The sequence below is a fragment of the Zeugodacus cucurbitae genome, chromosome 3 (assembly GCF_028554725.1).
Source record: "Zeugodacus cucurbitae isolate PBARC_wt_2022May chromosome 3, idZeuCucr1.2, whole genome shotgun sequence".
Classification (NCBI taxonomy): domain Eukaryota; kingdom Metazoa; phylum Arthropoda; class Insecta; order Diptera; family Tephritidae; genus Zeugodacus; species Zeugodacus cucurbitae.
In genome coordinates, this window is record NC_071668.1 from 9,052,415 (window position 1) to 9,069,393 (window position 16,979).

Here is a 16,979-nt window from a genome sequence, read left to right on the forward strand (position 1 = left end):
ATTTATTCAACGCAAAGATGTTGCGGTTAACCTCGTCAGCAAGTTCGTTGGCCTAGTGGCACAGGTGGCAAGTATTTTGTCTAACGAGTTCCGGTTAGGAATAAGAAATGTCAAAGGCTTTGAAGGTAACTAATTGTTGTTGTTTTTATGTTTGATAAACGTAGTTGTCAACTTAATTGGAGCTTAAATTTATGGATAAGAGAGATTAAAAGCTTCAAAAGCTCATTAATCGAGGGTAATTACAAAATAATACCCTCATTTTTCTTTTCAATAGCATACAATATAAATTTATAGTATTAGTTTGAAATAATTAGAAAAAATATTATAAAATTATTAAAAAAAATAATATTGTTGTCACTCACCTTTCTTCACTTTAAAATCTCCACCTCAAGCTCTTGCTAAGTCCACTTTTATGTCTAAAAAGTATCCAAAATATTTGGTAATCTCGTAGTTTGCGTAGTAAATTCATTAATAATTGAATGTATTAATCTAAAGCTGTTGGTGAACGAACATCACAATTATTTAACACAATTCAGCTTGAATCGACACAACGCGAATTCAACGCAATTAACAACATTAGCAATACAATGCTGATTGTGTTATCGATTTGCGCATTTAGCAAACACTTCATTTTCAGAATTTCGCACAAAATTCAAGACACTAATATGATGTATTATTTGCATTCACTAGATTAGGTAATTTGTTGATTTGTAAATGAAATTTTGCAATTTACGTGTTTAATGGATAAAATTTTGAAGAATTTTAATTTTTGATGAACTTCGAATTTTCGAACTTAATTTCGAATTTTCGAAGTCGGATTTCGAATTTTTATTTTTTGAAAACAATTTTATTATAGACTTTTTTCGTAAATATCTTTTTTAGAAGTTAATTTTTTTTTTAATAATTTTTTTCGAAATAAAAATTTTTCGTAATAAATTTTTTTTATAATTAAATTTATTAACTTTCAAATTTGTTTTGTTTACTTTTTTATAGCTTTTAAATAATTTTCTTTATTTATTCAAATTTTTTTATTGTAATTTTCGCTAAATTCACTGCTGTATCACACAATAATGTGACCTCTGTGTCAGTGGCTCTTTGACATTTCGCGCGCAATCACACATACACTATAGGCATACAAACACATATGTGAGCCACTTGACAATGTTGACAACTTGACAGCGTGGCTAAATGGTGACAACAGCCGTTGTGGCTGAATGTGAAATCAATTGAACTTTTAAATTTATTGCTCCGCTCATTTAGCACTACTAACACAAGACTGACATATGTACATACATATAGTACATATGCATATGATGTGTATAATTAATAATAAGCAATTATTTAAACTTTTTTGTCGTTGTTGTATATTCTTTGCTGCTTCTGTTGTTGTTGCTGCTCTACTGCACTTCGTTTGCTGCCGCCAAACACACAGTAAAGGGTATTCACACACACTCTCTTTTAACACTGCAATGGAAAAATATACGAAGCAATTATACAGTTATCAGCAGCTGTAATTGTCGATAATTAAATAATTTATTTAAAAAAATATATATAAACTAAATACGCTTACATAACGCACGGTGTGCTGCATTTGTATTTTGCATATGCACGATATTAATTATACAATGTAAATATTTGTAATGTCAAAGCAATTTATGGCATTCCTAGCGTTTAATGCATGCGCCCGGGGACCACCAAGCCACTGTGTTATGGCTTGTTGTTCCAACATTTAAAAAGCTAATAGCGCGCTTGGCGCTTAATGAACTGGCGCGCTGTGCAGTCGTAAATGTCATCAGAAATTCCAGCTTAGCCCCACAATCGGTGCCGCGCCGTCCCGGTCGTACCTTTGCGCGTCACGCTGGCGTTAGAGCTTCGCGTTTAATTCGAAAGCAATAAAAAAATAATTATTCAATTAGATTAATAGTGAAATAAATTTATAAATTTATTACCACGCCGATATGGCGCTGGCGGTGGAGAGAAATGCAGGTGCGCGAGCGCAGAAAGAAAACAAATAATAATGATAATATGAGAGAGCGAACGAGTGATTGACTAAGGCTGAGTGCATAGTGAAATGTTCAGCAAAGTGTTGAGAGTTCTGAGATAAAAACCTGCATTCTTCAGGCTCCCTAATTCAGCGGTTATTTGGTTTGGTTAGTCTTTGAGGAAGATTTGGCCATGAAACCCTCAAAAGTCAGTTCTATAATCAATTACTTCACCTAGATCATAAGAGTAGACCGTTTTTCATGAGAATATGCCCAGTCAATAATCTATGTTGATATACAGATACGACAGATTACTAGAAAACCAAATATTTTCGAGTTACTAACTAATTCCGATAGATGGCCCACTACGCTATAAAGTTAATCAAAATTGGATCAAAAAGAGCATCATAGACAAGATCTTCATCACTATCTTTAATTGACTTACCCTTCAATAACCTTATCCTATGCTCACACATGACTCTTTTGGTGAAAAAAATCAAGGATTATTTAAAGTATTCGTCATTAGCAGTCGAGGCTAGGCTCCGACATGAGTTGTTCATTAGATTATATTAGATTACATATTGAGGATTGCACAGCGACCTAAGGTCTATTGTACCCTCTCTAGGTATCACAGTAATCCTTTTAACCTCGTCACGTTAAGAAACCTCAACAGTGTTCCAGGGCTGATGAATGCGATACTACCCCTATGGGGTTACAGAGCCCCAATTATCTATCCCCTTTTCTTCGCGATTGCCAGGCAATCGAGGAGTAAGTGTTCTGGTGTTTTCGCTACCAAATAGCAGATTGGCAAAGATCCGACGAATAGATTTCCAGTTTGTGCAGATGACATCGTAGTCTGCAGTGGCCGGTATAGAGCACCACTAGTTGTCTCAGTTTGTTCCTGGGGAGCACAATTAACTGTTTGAATCTTTTCAGATTGTATCCCCCGAGAAACATTTTGGAGTGGCGAAGTCCATGCATATGTAGCCAGCAGCGATTCCTGCTTGCCAATTCCTCTTCTTGTAATCGGTAGCTGAAGAACTTGCCAACCAACTGCGATGAAGAGCTCCGGCTCTACAATCAACCCTTTCTCCCCTTTCTTTCTTATACTTCGTCCCTGACCATCGCTTACTATGCCCACAGCCTTATGCCATAATAGACGTTTAATCGCATTCACAGCGCATGCCAAACTTGTTGCGATGTAGCGAATTATCATAAAAGCACGATACTATGTAGTGTCAGCACCTAAGTGCAGCAAGCACACAACAAATGCGAAGCGGGTCCCTCATAAATATTCAACCGCAAAGGAGATTACATTAATTTTTCCATTTGTTTTTAGGTTCAAATGCGATTTTTTCACTTCAATATATACGATTGGCGGCACCCATATTGTTTTTTCCATTTGTTTTTGCATTTGTGGACGTGTGAAATGCATAAAATGGTTGACAATTATAAAGTTAATTGTTTTCAAATAATTGCGTTGCGAGGTGTTGGAGGTGAAAATGGGTTGTCTCATTAAATTAATGGAACAAATGTTGCCGGTGTTTTCCAAGTAATTACACATTTAATTCGTATTAGCGACGTATTCGTATTTTGAGCGCTTGCCGCGTGTGAATATGGCATTATGGGCGTAAGCTGGGATGAAAATTATCATTAAAATTATTTCTTTGAACTTAAAGCTTATAAGCCATAGCTTATTTAGACATCATTAGGCAGATTAAAGTTTGGTTGAGTTGTAATTACAATGACAAGTGTCGCTCATACTGAGTAAATAGTGAATGGAACGCGTACTGGACTAAACAGATCTGATTTGACAAAGTAAGAAAGGGAGATAGAAATGTAAATAAAGAATAAAAGGGACCTACATATATCCTTTGTAATTCGCGACGTGATAAATGGCAAGTCAGCGTATGGCTGATTCATTATATCGGCAGCATTTTCATATAAGAATTGCGCTCCGAAGTCTGTCTTTGAATATAGTTTATAAGTTGCTGAGATTGAAATTACTCTCTATGTAATGATAGTGTAATCTAACTACTATGGCACCTTAGGCACAATCCACACCGCATTAGTCAAAAGCGTCTTTGACTAATAAGACACAAAAACGTATTGTGATCTAGCCAAACTTATCGAACATAGTTTTTTGTCTAGTCTTGTTTGGTGTGGCTTGTCAGATATGAAGCTATGGATTGTTGTCGTATCAGACAAGAAAAAACGTCTTGACTAATCGGTTGTGGGTTGAGGCTTAGTTGTTTCTTAGTTTTGCATAAGTTTGGGAGTGATGCCAAAGAAAATACATTAGGCTCTTCAAATAGTATTATATCATATCCATACTGTATTTTATTATACACTCTTCGATGTAATCTGGCTGATATATAAAGTCCTACATTTCAGTTAAATTTTCAGTTAATATGTAACTGGAATTCAATATCAACTTATAAACAGACGTTATCAAAATTCAGTTCATCCCTATATGTAGACTTTAAGTATATCATTTAATCAAAGTGTTGCCTACAATTAGGCGCATAAGTAAACTAAATATTGTACTTTTTTTGAGGCATACTTTTTAAGTTTTCTTAAATTAGAATTACACAAAAAATCTAAATATTTATTTCTTTTGAAACAATTTAAACTCACCACTTGTAAATTAGTTAAAATCCATAAATCCTTCGGCTGTAGTGACAATACTTTCCATACGTGAGATATAATGACAATTACATCCATTATCACATATTCGGGAGCACACTTGATTGATTTCGTTGAATTTTAAGCACTTCGAAATTTTTATTTTTTTATAGTAATTATTTTTATATAAAAAGGAGAGCACAATTATTTAAAAATCACAAAGGTAATTAGTTACACTTTATATCGAAATTCGTGGGGGGTTTCCTGCAAAAGTGACTGAAATAAAATAATTTTTATTTTTTTCTTATTATTTTGTTATTTTTTCAAACACTGTGAAAAACAGTAAGCTAAAAAATTAAAAAAAATTAATTATAGATTTTTTTAGTGTATATTTATAATTTAAATATTTTTTGGTTTCATGATTCAGGATCGATAATTTTATTCTATTGATAAGAAAAAATAAGGCTAAAATTAGAAAATTATTTTATTGATTTTTTAAGTATATAATATATATATATATATATATTTATTTTTTTTTTTTTTTGTATTTTATTACTATCTTACATTCCCGTTATTTTTTATAACATTTTCAAAATTTTTTTGTTTCATAATTTTTTAACAACACTTTTATGGCACTGCGCACAACACATTTCAAATATTTTGCCATGGAATTCCATTCCACACAATTACGTTGGCATTTATGTAATTTGTCGTTGCATTCATAACAATCCGACGAGTTTCCATTCGCACTTTGTTTATTTTTCTCGCTTTCTTTATGAAATTGGTCAAATACACTCTGCTAATATGGCAAAACAAATTTGTAGTTAATCACTAGAAAATGCAATATTTTCAAAAAAGGAAGAAGAAGCAGAGAGGTATAAAACTGCGACTCTAATGGGCGTTGGAAAATGTAGTATTTCCTTATTTTGCATAATGTTGACCAATGAACACATATCAATTACAAATAAATAAGCTGTAAGTGGCGTGACACGCGGCAAGCTAATGATCGTGCAACAACAACAATAGGCGACATTATCGGTTTATCGAGTTAGTGTAGCTGTGAAGGCGTTGTAAGGAAAGGGAAATTTCGAAATGAAAAAAATAAATAATAAAATATATTTAAATTTTTATGATTTTTGTTTTAATTTTTTTACACATTTTTTAATTATTTTAATTATATGTTAGCGCACTTTTTCTATATTCAAATTTTTGCTTGTATTCCTCACTTGTAATTTCTTCATTTGCCGTTACACTTAAGAACACAACGAAACATTTAAAATTGCAATTGAACTAGCACATTTGAACGTCGCGCAATATCTACTATATATAATTTTGTATATATGAGAGGGTAAGCTAGGCGCGGCTAAAGTTTGATAACTAGTGAGCTAGTGCGTTGTTAGCGCTATAGAGCGGCGCTTAGTGGCGCTTCGTGCGCAACGCTGACGACAGATCGAACAAAGATCGCGCCAGCCAGCAAACGACAGCACGAACCAACGAACGAGTGATACAGTAAAAACTGTTTGTAGAATCTGTCGACGAACGCTTAGCTATGACCGAATGATGCGCCATAAACTCAAGTGGTGTGCGTAAGCGCCACACGGCGCAGACTTCGTGCGCGTCGCGCTCCGCTGTGTGGAGCATTTTAAGCTTAGCTGCTGTGTTGCGTTGTGTTAGTGCCAGACATGTGCCGGCCAGATGTAGCTTGTTGCGACGCGCAGCCACTTATACTTTATGTGTGTATGAGCGCGCGCTTGTATTACCCTTTGATAGCGAGCGCGTTCAAACGAAAAGCTATATAAGCGCGCAGTTCGCTTGTGTATGTGTGTGCATTTGCGAAAAACCGCAAAATATCTGAAAATGATATGCGCTTTGAGGCGCCGCGCCTTATGAGACACTGCGCGCTGACGGACAGGGCGTAGCGGTGTGAGCGGCGCGCGATCTTGAGACCTTTTTTGCCAAACCGCAGACTATAACCGTTTCGTTGTGCGATTTGCACAACGCGAACATTGACGAAGAAGTCGAAGTGACTTTTTTAAAACACATAAACTTAAGCGCCTAACCTAAATTGCCCGTAATTAAACGGTAAAAGCACGCGACACGCGCTTATTGCAATCAAAAAATTATAATTTGTTACACACATCTCACACGCTTTTAAAACTTTCAACAATATTTTTCTTGAACTTGTTAATTTTTATTTTCGCTGTCGCTTTGCTCGTACTTTTATCGCTCTTTTTTTTTTGTTGCGCGCGCGCGCTCGTCTCTCGTCTGTTGCGGCTGGCAGCGCTAGCAGACGACAACTAATTAAAATCTTGCGCTTAACTCGTCTGCCAGCGTATGCTAATCAACACTTGGAAACCAATAGCTTTTGTTTTTGTTTTCTTATTGTTGTTATGTGTATACTGGGAGAGCATCTATACTGCGCTAAATAATAACTTAAGCGCGCTTACGCACGCTTTGGAGTTCAGAAAATACAGCTTAAGAAATCAATAAAAAAAACGCTCTGCAAGTAATCGCTGTAATCGCAAGCCTTCCACGTCACTTTTGACTTACTTTCGTATCAATTTCGTCATATAGTGTATTTTAGGCATCTTTTTTTCATTTAATCTGCTTCGCTGAATTGTTCCGATCTCGTTTTGTTTTTTCTTTGTAAGCGCGATTTATAACTGTATGTGTTCCACTGAAGTTTCTTTCGCATATTTTTTTCTGCCTACGAGATCACGATCACAATTGCGGTGATCGCTTAAATATCTTGAAGAATCGTAATGTTAGTGTGATTTTGATACTTGAATTTGATTATACTTCTAAACTGTTGTAGAATTAGCGCCAGATGGCAACCAGAGAGCGGAAAATAAATTAAAATATATACTTTGTTTTTTGTACGAACCCCAAATAAGCGATTCCGAAAAAGGACGACGCTCGTATACTACACCAGTTCTCCGAGTTCTGCTCGGACTTGAACTACTTGGTCTAAACTTGAAAAGAAGATTGAGAGCAGCTATGCATAGTCAGCAACTAGTAAAAGCTCTCTTCGATTCCCCAAATGGCAAATCGGACAAATCGACTCGCATAAACTGGCATAATTAAATAGAGATGGAATAGCCAAATTCTATATCACTTTAACCCACTGTCTTGAAATCGTTGTTTCATAAAGAAAGCAGAGCTTGAACTCCAGCGAAATGACGAATCGAAGATGTTTATGTCTCTCTTTAGTTTTAAGAATTGGATTCTATTTTTATTTCAAAATATTGTTATAACTGCCTTGCTGGTTTCGTTCGCTGTTTCGTTTTATTCTTCTTATCACTGTAATATTTTTCTTCAGTTTTTTTTTGATTCAGCTACTCGTTTGATTGCCAGCTCTCTGGCTTACAACTTAAATTGTACTCTGACTTTGTTTATATTCTTGTAAGCGGCGTGCAAAGCCGACACATATTTATTTATCAACAACTGTAACTAAGTAAAGTGATTGGAGGTTTTTTTCACAACAAACACATTTACAAATATACATACATAATAATATATATGATTGAAGATTTTCGTAAAAATATGTATTTAGTGTAATCGCAGCTTTGAACTAAAAGCGCATTAAGTGATTATGTCCACAGTGTTGCCGGGCTAATTTTAATTACAAGAAAAACGAGCTGACAAATTACCAACATTAGGGAGCTTTGAATAAAAATCTAGACTTTGAAGGTCTCTATATATGTTGAGACGCACCGGGTTTCTCAATAGGACGCTACAAAAGTAAAGTTTACTATTTCATCATGGAAAGATAAACAATCCAACAATGAGTCGAAACTGTTACCGAAATTCGGAGTCAGTGGCCTCAACTTTAAGAGCGCTATGTCCACACGTACTCCATGAGTCACCATTGCATCTCTAAAAAATTAAGATTTGCTGCCGTTTTTGACCCGGTGGCGTCATTGGGCCGTACAACTTCCGTGATGATCAAGACCGGCACGTTACTGTGAATGAGAATCGTTCACTGCTACTCAAGATATGGACTTGGACAATATGTGGTTCCAACAGGACGGCGCCAAAAGCCACACATCGAATGTCACAAACGATTTATTGAAAACCAAGTTTGATGAACGTGTTATCTCACGAAATGGCCAATTTAATTGGTCGCCACGCCCGTGCGTTTTGACGCCGTTAGACTAGTTCCTGTGGGGCTACGTCAAGTTTACGGTCTATGCCAAGAAATCAGCGCCGATTGATGAACTTCGTACGAATATCGATTTGAACGTACGAATTACAATTGCAGCAGTATCGGCCGATTTATGCTTGAAAACCGTCGAAAATTGGGTTCAGCGTTTGGACTTCTGCAAGCGTGCCCGTGATGGCCATGCACAAAAAGTCGAGTTCCATACATAATGGTATCGAATGTACTTTCACAAAAATAAAGCTTTTGTATCCACGTACAAAGTTGGTTTTTGTCAGTTGATAAAGAGTATTAGGAGATGTTTATTGTTGTCACACTTATCTTTGATTAAGATATATCACAAGGTTGATTTTTCTAAGGATCATAATTGATCCCACATTTGACTTGCAATGCAAATTGAGGAGTTGATGGTCTACTTTCCTAAAATTCGAGGAAAAGCTTCATAAACATCGTCAACATTTTCGGAATGAGGTCCGCTTAATTATCATCCCTAAAAACATGATTCGTGGACTAACTTAGATACACGCCGTATTAGGCAATACTTAGAATATTTACTTGGAAGCGATGTTCAAGGGATGGTATAAGGGGTGGTTTATTGCGTACCAGTTTCTTTAAGTGTACGGCTTTTGGAAAAGTATGAGCAAAGTACCGATGAAATATCGGAGATAGTTTCACTCATTTAGACTGCGGATTTTTCAGTTTGAATATTTTCTGCCATAACTTGAGACGAGCTATAACTATTTGAGGGTTCTATTGAAGTGCGGTAATGAGATTCACTTAGCTATCAGACTGATAATAAATAATAAATGCTGCGCCATTTGGTACAATTCGTCTATATAAAAGTCCCATATTTTTTGCGGTTAAATAACAGTGTTGCAATACTTATTTTATTTTCCTGTTGCTTTCGTCATAATTCCTATGATTTTTGTGTCTTTTTAACACGATGCTCCATCGCTGAAGTGACGACATTCCCCAACCGCTGGTTGCCACAACTCTTTTACTGGCATTGCTAATGCCGTTACTGCTGCCGTCGTTGTTGTTGTTGCAACAAGTTATGCTCGTAATTAAAATATTGCACTTGTTTTTCCGATCCTCAATCATCGATGTAAGGAAAAAAAAACAACAAGAAGAAATGTGTGTGCTTAGCGGCCGGTGTGTTGGATGGCGTGTGTTGTAAAGAGCAACAAGGCACCCAGTCGTGTGGCGACATTGTCAGCAGCAGCGGCGTGTGTTGCAACAAACTTGGAAAAATGCTGACAGCAATAGCAGCGAGCCGTTGCAGCAACAGAAAATACAAAAAAAAAACACATTAACAACAACACCAACAACTAGCTGAGGTGCAACAGCATTTTGTTGTTTGTAAAAATCGAAAACTCGTTCATCGGAATTTTCTAATAAACGACGGACACGACGACAACCAGCGATCGAGAGTATTGAGCAAAGTTGTGGTGATTGCCAGCAATAAGTTGTTGCATTGAAGTTGTTTTTTGTTTTGTTTTTGTTTTTTGCTGATTTTTGCATTGCCGCAGTTAGAGGTGAACGTGCGGCAGCTGCAGCCGTGTGCTGTGCTGTGCAGTGCGTGGCACATTCCAAGGCACGCAATAATTTTAATAAGCACCTGGTTGTGCTTGTTAATGTTGTTGTTGTTATTATTAGTGTTGCTGTTGCTAAGTTGTTCATGCAAAACCGGCAATCACATAATTCTATGTTTGAGATTTTTTGTTCTTATTGTTTTTTATTTATTTTTTTTTTTGTTTTTTATCTTGTTTTGGATTTTGCTTTTTTGTTTTTGTTTTTGTTTTTCCACTTTTTTTAGGCGATGGAAAATTTTTTACTCCAAATCAGAGCGCGAAAAAGTTGTTCAAGGCCGCAGGAGATACGAAAGAAAATGCAAAGCAAAAACAAAAAAGCAAACAAAAACAGGAAAATACTAATGTTCGGCGAAGAAGAAGAAGGTGAAGAACTGCATTCCTATTGACATACATTGTTATTAGATACTCCTTAACTATTTAAAGATGATCGGCAGCGTCAATGTTGTACTGAGCAACAAAGCAGGTGTGAAACGTGGCTTAGACAGGGTGTTTCTTTTCAGATATAATTTGATTTCTCAGCATTGTGATAGAATTAAGGAATGACTGGGGTTCTGAGACTATGAACTGTTATTTCCAAAACCATTTAGTATAAATTTGTTGAACAAAAGTAAAATCCTACTAAGCCTTAGTCATTTTGGTCCAGAGTGGATCATAAGGGGTCCACTGAACTGCTTGCTTTGGGTACATTCGACGAACATAGTTCAACTCGCCTAAATGATACTTACTGGATACTGTCCAATGGTTTCACATGCCGTGAGACTAAACATCCTTCATGATGCAGGTTGCCAAAGTTACAGGGAGGAAGAAGCGATTGAAACATCGAGACAATTTCTCCTTCACTGTCCAGCTTTTGGTAGATTGCATATGAAATATCTCGGCAGTACCAGTTTCGCCGAACCAGATGAACTGGCTCATTTAGATATTAACCGCCTTAACATTTTTGGAACAGGCGCTAAGCGCCCTGAAGATCTGTGGTAGCCACATTTAAGAGTTCGCGAAATCACAAAGGACTGGTGATTTTAGTTTTCTAAGTGGGATGCAATGGATCGGTCTATTAACACTACCTAACCTGGATCTAAGCCAACTCAAAAGGAACAATTATTGAATCCTTTACAGATATATAGTTATCCTGGATTTATTCTTTGCTGTCAAGGGTCTACCACAATCAGAAGAGCAGTTTCTTTCAATATATTTGGTTCAATCAGCTTAACAGTTTGAGATCCAATGGCAAGTAGATTAAATAATAATTTAGTGACGTCACTTTAGCTTAAGAAAGGAAATAGCATTTATGCTTCTCATATTTATTTTTGAACAATATCTCCTTAGTATTCTCTCAGCACATCCCTAATCTGATGAGATCATTTAAATTCTAGAAACTATTCACATACCAATATCTTTTCTTAAGTAACGGTAAATGTATTTCTTCTTATATTTTTATATTATATTTATAAGAGCCGTTCTCGAAACAATCTATTTAAGAGTATATCCCAAACGAGTAAAACAAACTGATTTTCTAACATTGACTGGTAGAAGAGCTTACAAGAATTAGAAACGCTACGATAAAGAATACCAAAGTGAGTTTCAAGACTACGACTATAAGAAATGACCATATGACTATGCACATAAGTCTCTTGTGTTCTTCTACTGGGTAGGGATTACTTAAATCCCATTAAGAAATATTTCTATAAAGAAGAGTCCAGACTGAAAGGTGAGGGCAACTTTCGACCAACAATAAGAAAACCATTTTAATCGCTTTATTAGGCGACGTACCGAGTTATCAGTTTAAAATCTTATACTTTTGATCTGGAAAACCAGCATAATTTCAGATAACGGATTAAATATAGAAATCGGGTTCAGATCCCGCAAATTTGCATTTGGTTCCAGATTTTTTTCGAACCAGTTCTTCATATTCCACACTTAGTCTAATCAGTTAGTCAAAATTCGCAATCTTTAAGCAAATAGTTGTAACTTCTTGAGATTTTCAGAATTTCAGATCACCTTCTACCTAAACACAGGACCTCGTGGTAGCTTCGTTTGCACTCAAAATCACATTTTGTTGTAGTATCCATTCAATTTGATGAAAAATCACTTTATAGAAATGACGAAAAAAAATTGTGTCTCACTTAAAACAATAACAAAATATGGCGACACTGTAAAAACGGCAACAAAGCAAAATCGATAATACGAAACAAAAGTGAGGAAAAAATATCGAAAAAGCATACAAAAACAAGTTGAAGATATTCAAGATATTTATTGCTATTTATTATTGTTTTTGTATTGTTGTTGCTTTTGTTTATAATATATGTTTTAAGCGTTATTGTTGTTGTTGCTGTGGTCCAAAGCTGTTTTAATTTGCGCGACTCGGCTGCTGCTATTTGCATTTCAATAATTTTACGTTCAACTTAAAACATTTGTAGATTTCTTAGATTCTTTTTTGTTTTCAAATTTTTTGGCCATTTGGAAGACTCTACCACGTTCAGCTCTGTGTGTTGCTTTTGTCGTTTTTCTTCACTTTGGCTTTGTTTCAAATGCTGCTTGAGGCTTTGTGGCTTCAATTTGTGGCTGAAGTTGGTTTGCCTTGTCACACACACACAGACACACTGTTAGACACTTGTGTTGTTGTTGTATTACATATATGTATGACACTTGCGCACGTTCGACGACGTCGGTCTCAACTCGCTTGGCCAAAGCAAATAAAGCAAAGCGGAAAAACAACTTTTTTTAATTAATGCCTTAATTTAATTATTGTATTATGCTTTAGTTGCGCATTTTTAGCAACGAATAGCGAACAGCGAGAGCAGTTCGGTTTTTGCATAAATTTTTTCACTTTTCGGTGATCTAATTTCGGTATTTTTTTACTTTTTGGATTATTTTTTTTTTTGAAATTTTGTTGTTGTTGAAAAATATTTTTGTCACATTTGTTGGTTGAAAAGAATTGCTAAAACAGAGAAATAACAATTTTCAATGCGCAATTTTTTGAGAAAAAAATTTTAGAAAATACAAAAAATAATTTCACTGATTTTATATTAAATAAAATATTTTTTTTATATATATTTTTAATATTTTTTGTATTTTTTTATTTTTTTAATATTTTTTTTTTAACATTTTATTTTTTTTCTTTATATATATATTTTTTAATTTTTATGTGATTTTGTTCTAGAGTTGTGCTTGAATTTCATCCACTTTATTTTTATATTTTTTTATTATAAATATTTTATTTTATTTTATTGTATGTATATATGGAATTAATAATATTTTCTTTATTTTTTCTTCAATTTCCACCGAAATCTTCCGCGTTCATAATTTTTAACTCGCTTGTCGCGCGTCGTCGTCAACTATTCGACACGACTTTCTTCGAAGCAAATCAAGGCTCCGGCCTTTTGTATACGTCGCGTATCAAACGATCGAACGATTGGTCGTTGCTTACTTTACGCTACGCTACGGTACATTGATTTGTACGGCCAGTATGTACATTAGGCAATATCAAATCGCGCGCACGCACTCACTTCTTCCTTTTTAAACAACTTATTGTTGTTGTTGCTATCATTGATCTCTACAAATATTTACTATTTAACTTTTAGTATTTGTTGTTGTTATTTTCTTATATTTTAACTAATATTTGTTTCGTTTTCCTTTTCGTTCGCTTACAGCTGCAACAATTTACATACGTTTTAAACTTGACACTCGAGCTCGAGCGCGTCTCATACGCTTCGTGCTTTGTTTTGCTACTAAACTTGGTCCAGCCCCAGTTCGCAACGACCAGCGTCGAGCGTCGTCAATTGCTGTTCAGCGCTCAGCGCTGTTTGGTATTTGGTTTCAGCAGCTGCGACGACGACGTTGCCAACACTAACAGCAACAGCATTGACGACCGGCGCAACGCCAATCCACGCCACGCCGCAGCTCATTTGTTTAACCACGACAGCGTCGGCAATGCGGTCGCCGCTGTTGCTGTTGTTGGTACTACGAGTTATGAGCAACCAACAACTGGCAGGCGACAACAGCAACATCAATAGCGTTGGCAGCTGCAGCTGCGGCGGCTGTGAGCAACAGGCAGATCAAGCAGAAAAGCTGGACAACAACAATAGCAAATACATACGAGCGTTGTCAGCGTCGACGCATTAACTCAGTAGCGGCGGTGACGCCGAAGGCAACGTCGTTGACGACGATGGTAGCACCAGCTGACAATAGCAACAAGTTCAGCTCGATTATTGACAATTTTATTAAAATTGTTTTCCCTTAATACACTGAGCGAAATAAGAGTTCGCAAAAATTTAAGTTTTTGTAAATCAAGCTCAAGCTTGGCTTGAAGGCAGAGTGACATAGACGGTGGATGAACTGATGGAGAACACTTACTTTACTGTTAATAGCAAATCGCTTGTTGATCAATATATATTAACAAGCTAGTATTGAAATCTCCAGAGGCCCTCAACTTCTCCAGTAAGACCCGAAGAAGTCATCAGTATAAACAAGGCTAAGTCACAGTGGAACAAAACGATTATAGAAATAAGGTAAGAAGATCTGCCTAATTTTTCTCTAAATTCTACGCTATATATTTATGCTTAACATGATTATAATATATGGATTATATTCTATAACCGCCACAAAAAAATGCAAATTTAGCTTTTTGTCTAATTGTATGCTACATTTTTTCATTGCTAACTAGGTTTCCATATGTAGAGAAATTTTGTTGCCTACATTTAGGATGAATTGATAAACATTTAACAATTAAAACAGAAGTGCGTGAAGATTTTGTTATAAAATTATACTAAAGATCAAACTGTTCTCACCTTTCTGAAACAAAATATTGCCTACATTCAGGATGATTACTTTTAATTGTTGTCAGTCCAGATCTTCCGTCTTTAATTTAACAATATCATTTCTCCAAAAGTAGGTTTTTGGCGCATTAATGTATATAACCGTTGTTGCTTACTCTTTGTTAACTCAAAAATATACATGTATGCCTTCATGGCTTGCCCCTTATTAATAATTACTCCACTGCCGCGTGCTTTGTTCATATTTCTTTATATTTGCTTTTTTTGTTAAGGTTTCCTTGGCGTTTTTGTTTATATTTGAATCAAGATGAATTAGCACACAGACATGCATATGTACATATACATAAGTATATAGTTAAATCTACATATGGTATTCATAAAGGCAAGTGCTGCTACTTCGAACTTGTTTTTTGCAGCATTAAGTCGTTCGACATCCCCCATACAGAAGATCATTTTATACATACATATAGACAGAGACATACAATACATATAGAGAGTTGACGATTATGATATCGATTGTTCGGGTCTTCTATATTCAGTCATTTATAACTATTTATATATGTATTTGTATACTCAATCTGCTTCAGAGAACTAGATTTACATGGAGTATAATAAATTGGGGCATACATACTACTTGAGAGTATATGTAAATATGTGTGATATATAGGAAAATAGACTTGTAAATAAGTTAAAAGTTCCTATTTAACAATTGGAAACAAGTACTGATGAAATAAGCTGAAGCTTCTTATACAAATTTACCGTTATTTGTTAAATATGTTTACCATATATTTTTTAAAACCAAAAGCACTGAATGTTAAGCGAGGAAACTAAGCAAATCTTAAAACTAAATGAAATACTTTGGAACAATCTTTTTGTGGTTCCTAAAGCTGTGCAAGGTTGCCACAATTTTTTATATTCATCGAAAAATTATTTTATTTAAAAATTTAAAAACATTTCATATATGAATATAATTTTTTATTTATTTTAAAGTAAAGAAATATCAATTGAAACTATTTTGTTGTAACAGAGTTGCCAACAATCTTTTCGTTAAGAAATTGAGTTTTACTTGAACTATTAAGTATTTTCAAAAGTTGGAAAAGGACTGATCACAGTCTAATGTGTGAAAAAAATTAATGCATAGTCATACATAGAGTTGCCAACATTAATTTTAATATTTTTTATTATTTATTTAAATGAAAAAATTTTGAAAACAATTTTTTTTTATTTAAAAACACAAAGTCACTGAATGCTTGGTATTTTCGTTTTTCTATAATATTATTTTTTAATTGGAATTCGTCACAATTAAAGGAATATATTAAATATAAAATTGATTTAAAAAAAAAAATATCCATAATAAAAATTAGTTTAATTTTTCTCGACGAAGCCTCGGTCTACCTTATGCAACTTGTACATATTATTTCTTACAGCGATTAGCAAAAAAAATATCGTGACTTGTATAGTTCCTAGGGCGGTAGTTGTGTGTAACTTAGAAGCTAGAGAAGCAAGCGCCAAGTGTTATAATATCATTTACACTATTGAAAATGATATTTGCTTTGTTGTGGTTTGTGGTATTTTTTTCTTTCTATTTATTTCTTTTTTTTTGTTTTATTTTATTTGATTTTTTAGTGGCAACTTGGTCTAATTATATTTTTTTTATATATATTTTTATAATATTTTTAATTTATGTATATCAAACCAATTTTATAATTTTTTCGTATAATTAAGAACATCATTCAAGGCAATCAATAATTTACAATTCATAATACTCCTAAATGTGCAACAAGTTGGTAGAAAGGCACCATTGATAAACTGTGGTGAAATAAATTGAAATTTTTATGAATTTTTTAAC

The 16,979-nt window shown here is 34.7% G+C and overlaps 1 protein-coding gene across 1 annotated transcript in view; it reads right to left on the reverse strand.

Moving 5' to 3' along the window:
* LOC105217010 (protein decapentaplegic) overlaps nucleotides 1–875 on the reverse strand; it is a 114,051-nt gene extending 113,176 nt beyond the window's left edge. The window contains exon 1 of the mRNA XM_054228155.1: nucleotides 363–875. The gene's annotated coding sequence lies outside the window, so the exon portion shown is untranslated. The remainder of the gene's footprint in view (nucleotides 1–362) is intronic.
* Between the last annotated feature and the right edge of the window lie 16,104 nt (nucleotides 876–16,979).